A 17,093-nucleotide genomic window follows, 5' to 3' on the forward strand; every position below is an offset into this window, starting at 1 on the left:
GGGAGACGGAGACAGAGGGATACAGAGGGAGGCAGAGCTACAGAGGGAGTCAGAGGGATACAGAGGGATACAGAGGGAGTCAGAGGGATACAGAGGGATACAGAGGGAGGCAGAGGGAGATAGAGATACAGAGGGAGACAGAGGGATACAGAGGGATACAGAGGGATACAGAGGGAGTCAGAGGGATACAGAGGGATACAGAGGGAGGCAGAGGGAGATAGAGATACAGAGGGAGACAGAGGGATACAGAGGGATACAAAGGGAGACAGAGGGAGGCAGAGATACAGAGAGAAATAACAGAGAGCTGGAACTGATAGAGCCACATAAAGCTTTCTGTAGCATGGGTCCACCAGGGCATGCAGCTAGCCTGAGCTAACTTCAGAGAGGCAGTATGTCTGTCTGTGTACCAGTCCTGGTGTAATATCTGATCTGACCAGACATGCTAAACCTACTGTAGCCCCCGCGCTCTCCCACACAGCTTGCCATGCATGCAGTACGAGATCGCATATCACACACACACACACACACTGTCTCTCCATCTCTCACACACACACACACACATCCCACAGATGCACTTACAGACACATCACCTATACACACACACAAATACACACACATGCAGACACACACAGTCATGTGTGGAGCGCCATACCCATTTACCAAAAGCAGCGGAGCGTCCTCATTCAGACAGACAGGTTAGCGCTGACAAATAGAGGACCTACCTCATGCAGCTGGCGCAGCGGAAAGCGGTCTCCTCACGGCAACACCACAGCCAGCCTGAGGAAGAAGAGAATTCAGGGAGAGAGAGAGAAATGATGACGTCACAATGCTTTTCTCCCCTCCCCTTGTAATACAGCCCGGTGGAGCATACGTTTCAGTCCATCACAGACAGAGTGTGTGCCCGAGTCGTGTGTGTGTGTGTGTGCGAGTGAGATTGCACGCGTGTTTCTACGTGTGTGTGGGTTCCACAGTTTTTAATCTCTTCCGTGCCAGTGGGCTCAGTGAGGCATGTCCTTTGGCCGGCCTCCAGAACCCATTCCTTAATCCCGTTGGACGGGGTTTATTAGTCGCTGGGCCAATTAACATGTCCGTCTGGGGGTCACACTGGACCACAGGGACATACTGGTCTTGGGAGGAGAGGGAGAGGGAGAGGGAGAGGAGAGGAGAGGAGAGGAGAGGAGAGGAGAGGAGAGGAGAGGAGAGGAGAGGAGAGGAGAGGAGAGGAGAGGAGAGGAGAGGAGAGGAGAGGAGAGGAGAGGAGAGGAGAGGAGAGGAGAGGAGAGGAGAGGAGAGGAGAGGAGAGGAGAGGAGAGGAGAGGAAGAACAGTGTACTATGATACTTGTGTAGGCTACATTGTGAAAGGGAAGAGATTTAGACTATGCTATATTTAACACCAGACGGTGTACAGAATGACATAAGGTGACAGGGCTCAGGGCCCCAAACACAAACCACAGAGGGTTAATCTGATGGAGCAGATATTTTGTAGGTGAAGTTGCCCCTAGACCAGGGTTTCCCAACTGGTGCCTTTATTTGGCCCCCAAAATGTTAGGACCAAAAAAATATGAAAATAAAAAACATATATTTGGGGGAATTTACATTGTTGGACATAAAATACTAAATATACCAGGAAATCAGCTCCAAGTGATTTTAATTTAGGAAATATGTTCCCAAGTATCCATTCCAAATGGCACCCTAATCTCTATCTGCACCATTTGGGGCACACTCCTCCCCATTCCACCCTCTGCTGGCTGGGCTAATTGTATTACACACTTCCATAGAGCTGCCAGGTGGCAGCTGCAGATGGACACAGACTGGGGACCTGGAGCTGAAGCAGCATGTCTATAGGAAATACAGGCTACATACTGTAATCATATCCTATTGTATCGTGTTGTGTTGCATTGTGTGTTTGTGTAAGGGTGTGTGTGTTCACAGTATGTAAGTTCATTTAGGCTATAGCATTTTGACATAAAGAAATGGAGTGGATCGAACCAAAACAACAGGTTCTCTACCAGATGCTCAGCAGGCTCTGCTCACAATTACTGGCCTGAGGCCAAACCACACAACCAACAACATTAGACACTTTATGGAACACAAAGCCTTCACTATTTCATCCTGGAATATCCAAGGCCTGAGGTCATCTGCCTTTGGCCTAAAGAGCAGGAATCTGGACTTCACCAAAGAAATCGGAAATACAGACATTGTCATCCTACAAGAAACATGGTATAGAGGAGACGGACCCACTGGTTGCCCTCTAGGTTACAGAGAGCTGGTAGTCCCATCCACCAAACTACCAGGTGTGAAACAGGGAAGGGACTCAGGGGGTATGCTAATTTGGTATAGAGCAGACCTAACTCACTCTATTAAATTAATCAAAACAGGAACATTTTACATTTGGTTAGAAATTCAAAAGGAAATTATCTCAACTGAGAAAAATGTCCTCCTGTGTGCTACCTATATCCCCCCACTAGAATCCCCATACTTTAATGAAGACAGTTTCTCCATCCTGGAGGGGGAAATCAATCATTTCCAGACCCAGGGACATGTACTAGTCTGTGGCGACCTAAATGCCAGAACTGGACAAGAACCTGACACCCTCAGCACACAGGGGGACAAACACCTACCTGGAGGTGACAGCATTCCCTCCCCCATATGCCCCCCTAGGCACAACTACGACAACATAACCAACAAAAATGGGTCACGACTCCTGCAGCTCTGTCGCACACTGGGTATGTACATAGTCAATGGTAGGCTTCGAGGGGACTCCTATGGTAGGTACACCTATAGCTCATCTCTTGGCAGTAGTACTGTAGACTACTTTATCACTGACCTCAACCCAGAGTCTCTCAGAGCGTTCACAGTCAGCCCACTGACACCCCTATCAGACCACAGCAAAATCACAGTCTACTTGAACAGAGCAATACTCAATCATGAGGCATCAAAGCCAAAAGAACTGAATAATATTAAGAAATGCTATAGATGGAAGGAAAGTAGTGTTGAAACCTACCAAAAAACAATTAGTAAACAACAAATTCAATCCATTCTAGACAACTTCCTGGACAAAACGTTCCACTGTAATAGTGAAACTTGGCAGTAGAAAACCTAAACAGTATATTTGACCTCTCAGCTTCCCTATCAAATCTAAAAATATCTAACAGAAAACCAAAGAGTGATAAATGGTTTGATGAAGAATGCAAAAACCTAAGAAAGAAATTGAGAAACCTATCCAACCAAAAACATAGGAGACCCAGAAAACCTGAGCCTACGCCTTCACTATGGTGAATCACTAAAACAATACAGAAATACACTACGGAAAAAGAAGGAACAGCATGTCAGAAATCAGCTCAATGTAATTGAAGAATCCATAGACTCTAACCACTTCTGGGAAAATTGGAAAACACTAAACAAACAACAACACGAAGAGCTATCTATCCAAAACGGAGATGCATGGGTAAACCACTTCTCCAATCTTTTTGGCCCTATAACAGAGAACAAACAGCAAAAAAATATACATGATCAAATGCAAATCTTAGAATCAACTATTAAAGACTACCAGAACCCACTGGATTCTCCAATTACATTGAATGAACTACAGGACAAAATACAAACCCTCCAACCCAAAAAGTCCTGTGGTGTTGATGGTATCCTCAATGAAATGATAAAATATACAGACCACAAATTTCAATTAGCTATACTTAAACTCTTTAACATCATCCTTAGCTCTGGCATCTTCCCCAATATCTGGAACCAAGGACTGATCACCCCAATCCACAAAAGTGGAGACAAATTTGACCCCAATAACTACCGTGGGATATGCGTCAACAGCAACCTTGGGAAAATCCTCTGCATTATCATTAACAGCAGACTAGTTCATTTCCTCAGTGAAAACAATGTACTGAGCAAATGTCAAATTGGCTTTTTACCAAATTACCGTACGACAGACCACGTATTCACCCTGCACACCCTAATTGACAAACAAACAAACCAAAACAAAGGCAAAGTCTTCTCATGCTTTGTTGATTTCAAAAAAGCCTTTGACTCAATTTGGCATGAGGGTCTGCTATACAAATTGATGGAAAGTGGAGTTGGGGGAAAAACATACGACATTATAAAATCCATGTACACAAACAACAAGTGTGCGGTTAAAATTGGCAAAAAACACACACATTTCTTTCCACAGGGCCGTGGGGTGAGACAGGGATGCAGTTTAAGCCCCACCCTCTTCAACATATATATCAACGAATTGGCGAGGGCACTAGAACAGTCTGCAGCACCCGGCCTCACCCTACTAGAATCTGAAGTCAAATGTCTTCTGTTTGCTGACGATCTGGAGCTTCCGTCACCAACCAAGGAGGGCCTACAGCAGCACCTAGATCTTCTGCACAGATTCTGTCAGACCTGGGCCCTGACAGTAAATCTCAGTAAGACAAAAATAATGGTGTTCCAAAAAAGGTCCAGTTGCCAGGACCACAAATACAAATTCCATCTAGACACCGTTGCCCTAGAGCACACAAAAAACTATACATACCTCGGCCTAAACATCAGCGCCACAGGTAACTTCCACAAAGCTGTGAATGATCTGAGAGACAAGGCAAGAAGGGCCTTCTATGCCATCAAAAGGAACATAAAATTTGACATACCAATTAGGATCTGGCTAAAAATACTTGAATCAGTTATAGAACCCATTGCCAAGAATTCACAAAATGGGACAAACACCAAATTGAGACTCTGCATGCAGAATTCTGCAAAAACATCCTCCGTGTACAACGTAAAACACCAAATAATGCATGCAGAGCAGAATTAGGCCAATACCCGCTAATTATCAAAATCCAGAAAAGAGCCGTTAAATTCTATAACCACTTAAAAGGAAGCGATTCCCAAACCTTCCATAACAAAGCCATCACCTACAGAGAGATGAACTTGGAGAAGAGTCCCCTAAGTAAGCTTGTCCTGGGGCTCTGTTCACAAACACAAACAGACCCCACACAGCCCCAGGACAACAACAACAACAACCCAACTAGACCCAACCAAATCATGAGAAAACAAAAAGAGAATTACTTGACACATTGGAAAGAACAAACAAAAAAACAGAGCAAACTAGAATGCTATTTGGCCCTAAACAGAGAGTACACAGTGGCAGAATACCTGACCACTGTGACTGACCCAAACTTAAGGAAAGCTTTGACTATGTACAGACTCAGTGAGCATAGCCTTGCTATTGAGAAAGGCCGCCGTAGGCAGACCTGGCTCTCAAGAGAAGACAGGCTATGTGCACACTGCCCACAAAATGAGGTGGAAACTGAGCTGCACTTCCTAACCTCCTGCCAAATGTATGACCATATTAGAGACACATATTTCCCTCAGATTACAGCGATCCACAAAGAATTCGAAAACAAACCCAATTTTGATAAACTCCCTTATCTACTGGGTGAAAAACCACAGTGTGCCATCACAGCTGCAAGATTTGTGACCTGTTGCCACAAGAAAAGGGCAACCAGTGAAGAACAAACACCATTGTAAATACAACCCATATTTATGTCTATTTATTTTCCCATTTGTACTTTAACTATTTGCACATTGTTACAACACTGTATATATACATAATATGACATTTGAAATGTCTTTATTCTTTTGAAACTTCTGAGTGTAATGTTTACTGTTAATATTTATTGTTTATTTCACTTTTGTTTACTATCTACTTCACTTGCTTTGGCAATGTTAACACACGTTTCCCATGCCAATAAAGCCCTTAAATTGAATTGAAATTGAAATTGAATTGAGAGAGAGAGAGAGCAGGGGGAGAGAGAGAAAGAGAGAGAGAGAGAGAGAGAGAGAGAGAGAGTCAGAGAGGGAGCAGGGGGAGAGAGAGAGCAGGGGGAGAGAGGAGAGAGAGAGAGAGCAGGGGGAGAGAGAGAGAGCAGGGGGAGAGAGAGAGAGAGAGAGAGAGAGAGAGAGCGAGAGAGAGAGAGAGAGAGAGAGAGAGAGAGAGAGAGTGTCAGAGAGGGAGCAGGGGGAGAGAGAGAGCAGGGGGAGAGAGAGAGAGAGAGCAGGGGGGGAGAGAGAGCAGGGGGAGGGAGAGAGAGAGAGAGAGAGAGAGAGAGAGAGAGAGAGAGAGAGAGAGAGAGAGAGAGAGAGAGAGAGAGAGAGAGAGAGCAGGGGGGGAGAGAGAGAGCAAGGGGAGAGAGAGCAGGGGGAGAGAGAGAGAGAGAGCAGGGGGAGAGAGAGCAGGGGAGAGAGAATGGGGAGAGAGAGAGAGAAGGGGGAGAGAGAGAGAGAAGGGGGAGAGAGAGCAGGGGGAGAGAGAGAGAGAAGGGGGAGAGAGAGAGCAGGGAGAGAGAGAGCAGGGGGAGAGAGAGAGAGAGAGCAGGGGGAGAGAGAGAGAGCAGGGGAGAGCAGGGAGAGAGAGAGAGCAGGGGGAGAGAGAGAGGGGGGAGAGAGAGAGCAGGGGGAGAGAGAGAGAGAGCAGGGGGAGAGAGAGAGCAGGGGGAGAGAGAGAGAGAGAGCAGGGGGAGAGAGAGAGAGAGAGAGCAGGGGGAGAGAGAGAGCAGGGGGAGAGAGAGAGCAGGGGGAGAGAGAGAGAGAGAGAGAGAGCAGGGGGAGAGAGAGAGCAGGGGGAGAGAGAGAGCAGGGGGAGAGAGAGAGCAGGGGGAGAGAGAGAGAGAGAGAGAGCAGGGGGAGAGAGAGAGCAGGGGGAGAGAGAGAGCAGGGGGAGAGAGAGCAGGGGGAGAGAGAGAGCAGGGGGAGAGAGAGAGCAGGGGGAGAGAGAGAGCAGGGGGAGAGAGAGAGCAGGGGGAGGGAGAGAGAGAGAGAGAGCAGGGGACCTCCCTGTAAGACCGGCTACCTAGAACTCTCCTCTCACCAGCTCAGTCTCCTTTTCTCTTTCTCAGACAAATGATGTCCTCATGCTGGTGAGGCTGATGGGTGCTACTGTAGCTAGCAGGAGTAGGAGCAGAGTTGGGTCAGAATCCCGTGGTTAGCCTGGCAAGCAGGGGTGACTTGGGCGTGACAGAAACAATACAGCGCGGTCGGGCGGGTAACATAAGAGTTCTGGGGTACGTCACAGCGTCACTCTCACTGTGTTCCAGGGACGGTCCGGGGCTTAGCCCTAGACGGATTAGCCTAACAGGGGGTTACGGAATGGGCAACGTTCAGAACCGTTCCAATGGAGACGCCCCAATGCCCAGGGACGCTTTCCATGAGGCAACTCTAACTGTTGGGGGACCAAGCGGGGTCGTTTTCAGCATTGTTGTTGGTTGGTATCAAAGTGCACTCAATCACCGCCCCAAGGCTAAAAGGGAGTGGTGGTGGCGCTGGGCATGTTTTAGAACTCATTTGTTTTTCAGGCTTTTCACTTTGTGTCGAACAATGGGAGGAACAATGTGTTTCGCAAGAGCAGACCCAACAGATGAAGAGGGGGTAACTGTAATGAAGCCACAGTCAGTGCAAATCCCATGTAGTTTTTGCTGGGCTTTTTAAATATGTTTATTGTGGTAAACACATCACCATCTCTCCAGTCTCCCAGCAACAGAGCCACTTCAGCCACTTTCACCTTAAGCATCTCATATAAACGTGATAACAGATAAATTATGAAGCAATGGTAACTTCTTAATGGGCTTTTTCCACTGTGACATCAGAGCACACTGAGCAAAGCACAGCTTGTGCAATCGGGCGGCGCCCATAGATTTATATTCAGTGATTCAAGAGCAACAACAAAGCTTGACTTCATTTAATAAAACAGCTAAGTAATTCAATTAGGGTAAATCGAGAGAGTAGTGGGCACAAATGAGCTTCCTGAGCCAGTGGCAAATTAAGCTTTAGATGGCCGAGGATAATTTGTCCCCAGAAAACAGCGCTGCCGTTGGCTTTTATTTCTTATAAGTCGGTTTATGAGCAACAAGACACTCCTCCTACATTCCCTGCAGGGCAATTCCACGTAAATGGATATATGCTGAGACTGACTTTTCACTTTAAAATGTATGCCTAACAACTGATTTCAAACAACTGATTTAAAAGTTTAACAAAGCATAGAACTCTACTCTATGCACAATGACTACTTTGAACAACTTACACAGTAAAACAAAGTTACATTTACAAGAAAAACTGTGCAGATGCAAAGTTTGGTAACAGAATTACGGTAAAATCTCCCTCTTCTGTTACCAAACTTTGTATCTGCAGTTTCCTGTAAATGTGTTTTTGTCAAATGTTCCATGGAAAGTCCTTGTGCATAAGGTTTGTTAAACTTTGAAATCAATGGTTTTTGTTTGGTATACATTTTAAAGTGAAGAATCTGAGTATCAGTGTAATTCCGTTACCATGGAATAGCCCTGCAGAAAACTCTTTAAATCTCTGATTCCTAAAGCAGAGACTTGGCTGGGTTTCCAATTAGAGGAGAGCTTTTAAAAACCTGCCGAAGTCAGAGAAGAAGTGAAATCCTACAAAGGAGAATCATATCAGCCCGCTGTGCCTTTGTGTCAACTCCATCCACAAAGCCTGGCGCAGAAAAAACAGATTTGCTTCACTAGCTTAGAAGTCAAAGCAGTGAAGCCATAGTTACAGAATACAGAAGTAGCCTAGTTGTCCCACCCAGTAACAAATCCTTTCTATAGTGAGGTAAGCCCACAATCATGTCTCCCAGGATTTTAGGGTTGGTCTGATGTTGCTGCTGCAGCAGTGCTGTCAGTCAAACATCTAGCTAACCTATAGAATATATTATCTTTGTACTACTCATTCCTTTGTCTTGTACTGCCTTGCTCCAGTGATTATAACTGTATACACTCCATGTTGGGAGGGTTCCCTGGGGCATACCTCGGAGGTCACGCCCGGTGTGTAGGCCCTAAAGCGAGGCTATATTTAGCATCATAATCCTGTCTGTGCAACACAGAGGCTCAACGTAATAATGGTTTAGGGTGGACGGGGAAAACCTGCCTCGGGGCAGTATTTCAGGCAGCTGAGAATGCCAGCTATGCAGGGGAGTAGGACTCCTAGGTCACTGCGCCGATGACGCCACACCCCATAGGCCCAGGGTCTCGTCATGACCCCATCCCTCTGGAGCTCTGGGGCAGACCGTCCTGAAATGTCTCCTTCATCGAAGACAATGGCCTTCAAAAAGCACTTCAGCTAGCTTAACCTTTACCTGTAGTTTCTGTGTATAAATAAACACAGTCTAGAATCTGTTTCAGTGTGTTTCTTTCTCGGTCTTGGTGGGATCTGTGCTAATGGGATCAAAACAAGGCAGAGTTCAAACTATTCTTGATATAATCCTCATACTTTTTAATGAGATAGGAGTGGGTTTTGAACTTCACAGCTAATCCGGGGGCTTTATGCAACAAATCAGCTCATTTCAAAGATGTTTAAAATGCATTAGAAACCAGTTCAACTCTAAAACACTACGGCTCAGGTCACCTTAACAAACAGAATATGAATGACACAATCCAATCAATCTAGTGAGGCGTAGCATTTAGCAGTGTTGGAACACAAAGACTTACAGCACAATTCACAATTATTCACACATATGTTGGGATAAAGGAAACTTGCTAACACATTTTCACTGTAAAGGGAGAAAACTATAATTGCTTTAGCTATAATTACACCATAGCACCATCAGTCTCTCTCAATGTCAAAGTCAGCATCAGCATTCAAGGAGAAGAAGAGGGAAAAGACTTCTCAGAGGCTTTATCAGTCTCTAGCTAATAGGCAACTGTGCTAGCTGTCATAGACGTGTAGTAACGGTTGGTTAGAAGGTGCAGTATTTCATTCAGCATCTCTAATGGACTCTGGTGTAATGTGAGAAAGGATGCCATGCAGAGCTGACATGCTGAGACTCTGTTATTACTTCATGTTGTTGAATCATGAGGCATGACACGCTAGACGTCATGAGGTCTCTACATATGATTCTCCACTAGGCCTTACACACTAGGGTACAGTAACCACTTTCACACAATAGGGTACAGTAACCACTTTCACACACTAGGGTACAGTAACCACTTTCACACAGCAGGGTACAGTAACCACTTTCACACACTAGGGTACAGTAACCACTTTCACACACTAGGGTACAGTAACCACTTTCACACACTAGGGTACAGTAACCACTTTCACACACTAGGGTACAGTAACCACTTTCACACACTAGGGTACAGTAACCACTTTCACACAGCAGGGTACAGTAACCAAGAGCCAATATAATCAATCTAGTCAATCAACACCATTGGCAGGTTTCAAAAACCCCTCTGCCCCATGCTGCTGTATACCAGCTATCCCCCTCGCCCACTTTATCACAGGGGTCAGTGCCAGTGTAGCCTAGCAGCACTGGAGGTTGGTGGCACCTTAATTGGGAAGAATGGGCTCGTGGTATTGGCTGGAGTGGAATGGTATCAAATACATGGTTTCCATGGTTTCCAGGTGGTTGATGACATTCCATTTGCTCCATTCCAGACATTATTATGAGCTGTCCTCCCCTCAGCAGCTTCCACTTTTTTGTGTGTGCTGGTAGCGTCCATAATGCAAGCGATGTGGCTCGGGCCGAGACCTCAAAGTACAAGTAATTACTTTTGTAGAGCGATAGGTAAAGCTGCTTCATGAGTACTTAATTATTGCTTTGTGAGTGCTTCTTGAGTGCGTGTTGTTGTGCAGAAGGTGCCTGGTTTGAGCCCAGTGAGGGACCTACTCTGATACACCACATGCTAAGCGTGTCCTTCAGGCTAGGTTTCCATACAGGCCTTACTGATGTCCGACTCCAGGAGGTATTTTTATTTGGGGCATTGGCCACTCCCTGTTCCCAAGAATAATTAAAGGAACCATCTGTGGGTGCAGCACTGTTCCCCTGGGGAACAGTCACTTGGGTGCACAATCCTAATGAGGTTTTCCTTCATGTCTGAGGATGTGCTCTGGAGGCGTGACCAAAGCGTACTTACGCTGCTGGAAAAACAACTTGTGTTAAGCAGGTGTTAATTAATCTTCTGTACTTTGGGTTTGTTTGACCTCCAGGTGCAAATTAAATTCCTTCAGATAAGGAAGAAGATGGCTCATCCAATATTACGATATTCCTACTAGAGTAAGACTTGTGCATTGCATCAGTGATGTTTTGAATTGAAGACCATTTTGACTTCAGTGCAACATCAGCCTCCAGCAGTGACAAGGCCACTGGTGGCTGTGGTTGGTGAAAGCTTGATATCAGTCAAACCAAGCCTTGCCCTTCAGATAACAGGCACAGGAGAAAGCACGAGATAACCATTACTCTGTGAAGCAGCTATTTGTCTACATCGCATTCAGTCACCCAAATCACAGGCCAGACTCGCCCCCAGTCCATCCATTACACTCTGCAGCGGTGCCGTTTACATGCCTCCAGGGTGTGTGCGTGTGTGTGTGTGTGTCACTCACAGCATTAGAGCTCTGTTTCCAAGGCTGGGCTTCAACCCTGGCAGGAAGCAATATCACCACAGTGTGTCTGGATACTGAGAGTACAGAGGTTTTCCTTTACTCTGCATTTAGGCCTAGTGTGTTAATATTACACTGCACCAGCCCCCTCGGGCTCGTGCATTGGAGGAGATCTTTGTGGGCTATGCTCAGCCTTGTCTCAGGGTAGTAGGTTGGTGGTCTGTTGATATCCCTCTGGTGGTGTGGGGGCTGTGCTTTGGCAAAGTGGGTGGGGTTATATCCTGCCTGGTTGGCCCTGTCCGGGGGTATCGTCGGACGGGGCCATAGTGTCTCCCGACCTCCCCTGTCTCAGCCTCCAGTATCTATGCTGCAATAGTCTATGTGCCGGGGGGCTAGGGTCAGTCTGTTATATCTGGTGTTATTCTCCTGTCTTATCCGGTGTCCTGTGTGAATTTAAGTATGCTCCCTCTAATTCTCTCTCTCTCCCATCCCGGAGGACCTGAGCCCTAGGACCATGCCTCAGGACTACCTGGCCTCTCCTTGCTGTCCCCAGTCCACCTGGTCGTGCTGCTGCTCCAGTTTCAACTCTTCTGCCTGCGGCTATGGAACCCTGACCTGTTCACCGGACGTGCTGCCTTGTCCCAGACCTGCTGTTTTCAACTCTCCCTCTCTACCGCACCTGCTATTTCAACCTCTAAATGCTCGGCTATGAAAAGCCATATGACATTTACTCCTGAGGTACTGACCTGTTGCCACCTCTATAACCATTGTGATTATCATTTGACCCTGCTGGTCATCTATGAACGTTTGAACATCTTGGAGAAAAATCTGGCCTTAATGGCCATGTACTGTTATAATCTCCACCCGGCACAGCCAGAAGGGGACTGGCCACCCCTCAGAGCCTGGTTCCTCTCTAGGTTTCTTCCTAGTTTTCTGCCTTTCTAGGGAGTTTTTCCTAGCCACCGTGCTTCTACATCTGCATTGCTTGCTGTTTTGGGTTTTAGGCTGGATTTCTGTATAGCACTTTGTAACATCTGCTGATGTAAAAAGGGCTTTATAAATACATTTGATTGATTGATTGATTAAAAGCATAGACTTCCAGTCATTGCACTAACGCTAGTTAGCAATTGTGCTAGCGCTAGTTAAAAACTTCCTTCAAACTGCACACAGAAACATAAAAATGGTATCCAACAAAATCCTGAAGTATCCCTTTCAAGAGATAGGTCACGACTGGTTGCAAGCAGGCAATCTCCTCCACCAGTAATGTGAAGGACATCTGTCTGACTCTGAAAGCATTAGGCAGCTATTCCAGTCATCCTCGGAAAGAAAAACACATTGTTTATCATTGGCTGAGTGTGGTCCTCTGTTATAAGTCAATGATACAAGCAGTGAGGTTATGCCCTGGACATCACTGTGGAGACCAGTGAGGAGATCAGTGACAGTGACTGGGGAGAGGAGACTTCCCTCTGCGTGTGGTGTGGCCTAGTGTCTTAATATTACACTGCACCAGCCCCCTTGGGCTCGTGCATTGGAGGAGATCTTTGTGGGCTCAGTTGGTAGAGCATGGCGCTTGCAACGCCAGGGTTGTGGGTTCGTTTCCCACGGGGGGCCAGTATGAAAATGTATGCACTCACTGGATAAGAGCGTCTGCGAAATGACTAAAATGTCAAATGTAAAAAATGTGTGGAAGGTAGTCTCACACAGTGACTGGGGAGAGGAGACTTCCCTCTGCGTGTGGTGTGGCAGGCAGTCTCACACAGTGACTGGGGAGAGGAGACTTCCCTCTGCGTGTGGTGTGGCCAGCAGTCTCACACCATGACAGTAAACACAAAACCACCTGAGCTACCAACCCCCCCCCCAGGTGTTGTCGCACTGCCTCTTCCCAACCTGTATATACTCTACCCCCTTGAGAAAGACAACACCCGTCCTCTGCCACCTTTGATGTCTGCCGGCCTCTGTCTCACTTCACAGCCCAGGCTGGAGGAGATATCTCAGCCATAAAGCCTATTGGCATTCCAATAGGTGATAGCATCACCATGGTAAGCAATGTGAACATTGCTCCCTGACAAGGCCAGCTACTGTTTGGGCCATAGTGCACTTAATCTCCGAAACATAGAACTAAAATCTTGCGTAATCATGTCAGATACCGTTTATGTTCCATATTCTGTCCACAGGAGATTATAGCGCACTGGGCGAACAAGGTTGCATTGCTATAGCAACATCTCAAAAAATATTCTGACCATCATATTTTGCAAGAGCAATTAGCCTACTGTAGCCTACTTTAACTTGCAATTACCTTGTTCACTTATAAGGCCTAACTACTTTAGATGGAAAGAGCATTTCAATGACTCTGTAGAAATAAATAGTAGGAAAAAGACTGATATCATTCACATGCAATCAAACAGACTCTGTCCAATGTTAAAAATAAATGTTATTAATGTGTAATTGTACTGTTACCAGCTCATTGGATTTTAAAGGCTGTGTAAACTGTCTGTCCTTGTAACTCGCCTTCTGGTTTGTTCTCTGATTTGATTACATTCGACTCCTCTGTCGCGTATCGCGACCAACGTGTTGGCATTAAGAATGTATTTCATTAACATGGCTGAGCGACCAACGTGTTGGCATTAAGAATGTATTTCATTAACATGGCTGACACCCTCATTTTGTCTGAGTATGAGTAATCTTGCTCCCGAATGTAATTGTGGTGTCTGGGGGCTGCTTTCCACTGCCATAAATAAACTAATAAAAAAAGCTATGCATTCAAATGACTCAGCACACAATGACATTATTCTCGTGGTAGGGAATCTCTCTGAGCAATGACAGAGTTACACACCATAACCAGTAAACCTGATAATGTGCAGTATACTGAAACGAGAGTGGGAATAAAGCACAGTAAGCTCAACAGCATGTCAGCATCCTATCTTAACAGGTATATAAAAGGCCTACATGCAAATGGAGCAATAGACATGCCACAGATATCCCAGAGCTGAGCAACAGTACACAGGCCACGAGCTGCAGGTCTAGTTGGAGGGGCGAATGGAAACTATATTTGGCAGGCAAATGACCTGCGTGGCTCTGGCGGCCTGATCCTATGACCGATGGTGTAGCCTACACCTCATCACTCACATGAGGAATGTTTCATCTCTGGGTGAGATGACGATTACACTGCATTGCCAGGCAAATCTGCCGAGAATGGAAAACATGGAAATATGTGATCTCCAATTTAGGCTAGGCTACCAGTCCACTCAGCCTGAATACTTAGGAGAAGCCTAGTATTTGCCTTACATTTTTAGGAGGTGATAGTCCTTTGACTTTTAGGAGGTGATAGTCCTTTGACTTTTAGGAGGCGATAGTCCTTTGACTTTTAGGAGGTGATAGTCCTTTATAATAGTACAGTTGAACCTCAATATATCCTCTTAACAACAAAAGGTATATTTATTATTGACTTTCACGTCTTTCAAGGAATGGCTAGATCAGCTTTGAGAACTAGACTAATGGGAAATCATTACAGCTAATCATGGCTACCCGGACTATTTTCACTGCCCCCCCACCCCATCCTTTTTACGCTGCTGCTACTCTGTTAATTATTTATGCATAGTCACTTTAACTCTACCCACATGTACATATTACCTCAACTACCTCAACTAGCCGGTGCCCCCGCACATTGACTCTGCAACGGTACCCCCCTGTATATATAGCCTCCCTACTGTTACTTTATTTTACTTCTGCTCTTTTTTTTCTCAACACTTTTTTTGTTGTTGTTTTATTTTTTTTTGTTAAAAATAAATGCACTGTTGGTTAAGGGCTGTAAGTAAGCATTTCACTGTAATGTCTGCACCTGTTGTATTTGGCGCATGTGACCAATAAAATTTGATTTGATTTGATTTGATCATTTCAACTGCTTTTCTGTAGTATCACCAGTGCTTGACTTGGGACCGGCACCTCAAATGTTCTACTGCTTGAGCTCCTGTTCCTCTTCTAGAATATTAGCTCAAAGGTATTGTGGAGCTCCTACACCTAATTATAAACAGAACCGGCAACCAAATTAAATACTGCCACCTATTTCAGTCAAAGTCAAGCACTGAGTATAACCCTGGTTTTAGTAGGCTAACTATACTGTAGCTTAAATTGTCTACACAATTTGTCTGGCGATGTATGCCTATATGTCTTATTTCCATGTCCTGTTATGAAAAGAGGGTGCAGAGCATGTCATTGTATAGCTGTTTCTCATGGTGGGGTGTCATGTTACGGAGCTCTTCACTCAATCAAGTGAGAGTTGTAACCTAATATCTGATCGAGCCTGGGGCTGCTGACGTAACGCAACAGCAGGATCTCAGTGTAACGTGAAGTCAGCTCAGGGTTGATGTTTTGGACAGCTTTCACAGCACAACAAGCCCTGTGACTTGTATTTCAATATATGATCATGTTTTAACTGAAGATGTAAAATATAATTGCAGATATATTGTTACATTTTTTCGTGTTTGTTTTCCATTCGGTTCGCATTTGAATCTAAATGGAGGGCAATTCTATAATTTCCCTCCCAATACTTCAGTCAGTGCATTCAAAAGATGACAGCAAAATAAACCATATATTTTTGAAGTGGTCTGTCAATATTTTTAGACAAAGTGAAGAGTAACAACTTGACTGTTATATTTTAGCCTGACAATTCATCACAGTTGCAATGTAGGGCTTCTTGTCATACAACTAGGCTATTTCTAGTCATGCTGACCATGCACGGCTGCATTCTGATTGCTCGGTCATCTAGCTAATACAAATGTATGATGTCTTGACATAGCCACCTAACCTGTGACTGAAATACTCGGACAGCATCGTCGATTCCGTTTACATTTACATGTATCAGATGAAAAACAAGCAAGCTGGTTGGATCCTGCTCATTTCCCCATCATCTATTACATAACCCACCAGGCTAGCTGAATGATGAAGTCAGTTAGCATACTAGCTAGCTAGCCAGGTCAGGATAACTTCTAGTTAGTAACATTGACGTTGATAAGTATACAGTTAACAACACCATAGCCAAAATTGCTGTCAACAACTATATCTAACTTGCTAACTAACTATCTGGCTGGTGTGGGTTAGCACGCAAGCAGCATTTTGTCGCATTCAGAATTGTCACCCTCCGATCCGTTTCTCTTTTCATACTCACATAATGAACATCCATAGAAAGGTAACGTTAGCTCTCCAGTCCTTACCTTGTTTGGTTCAATTGGCTTTTCTGGTACCATCCACTGTTAGTTAGACTGTTGCAACTTGCTTATGATGTAATGTGGGTTTTTTTCGTTCGCTAGCTAAGAAAAACTGCAGAAATAGCTAGCTAGCTAACACTCTCCATCATTCCACACTCGTCAAGGAGTCAGGACAGCTGCCTGCTACCACAGGTTTGCAACATGTACCTATGGTTATCTCGAAAATTGCTTAATTAGTTGATGGAATGGGTCAGTTTCTAAAACGGATTTTTTTTACATGTATTTTAAAGTCTATATAAAAGCTCTGAAATGCTGTTCGTTGCCTTCCTTCCTGTGAGTGCGAATGTTGAATCAGTGATTAATTTAGACGCCTGTAATCCGGTGATCATCGTTCGACTACTTTTGCTTGATGCTCGGCAGTCTGCATAACTAGTAGATGTCATGTTTTAAGGTCAAATAAATGGTCCATAAACAAATAACGAATATGTTGTGGTCCACATGTAATTGTAGAAATA

General features: G+C 45.1%; 1 protein-coding gene across 1 annotated transcript in view; it reads right to left on the bottom strand.

The window, feature by feature from the left end:
• LOC311140595 (oxysterol-binding protein-related protein 8-like) overlaps positions 1 to 16,911 on the bottom strand; it is a 150,366-nt gene extending 133,455 nt beyond the window's left edge. Inside the window, exons 1-2 of the mRNA XM_084175719.1 lie at positions 16,585 to 16,911; positions 723 to 777 (exon numbers count right to left, since the gene is read on the bottom strand). The gene's annotated coding sequence lies outside the window, so the exon portion shown is untranslated. The remainder of the gene's footprint in view (positions 1 to 722; positions 778 to 16,584) is intronic.
• Between the last annotated feature and the right edge of the window lie 182 nt (positions 16,912 to 17,093).

This window comes from Coregonus lavaretus, assembly GCF_964263955.1.
Source record: "Coregonus lavaretus genome assembly, chromosome: 13".
NCBI lineage: Eukaryota > Metazoa > Chordata > Actinopteri > Salmoniformes > Salmonidae > Coregonus > Coregonus lavaretus.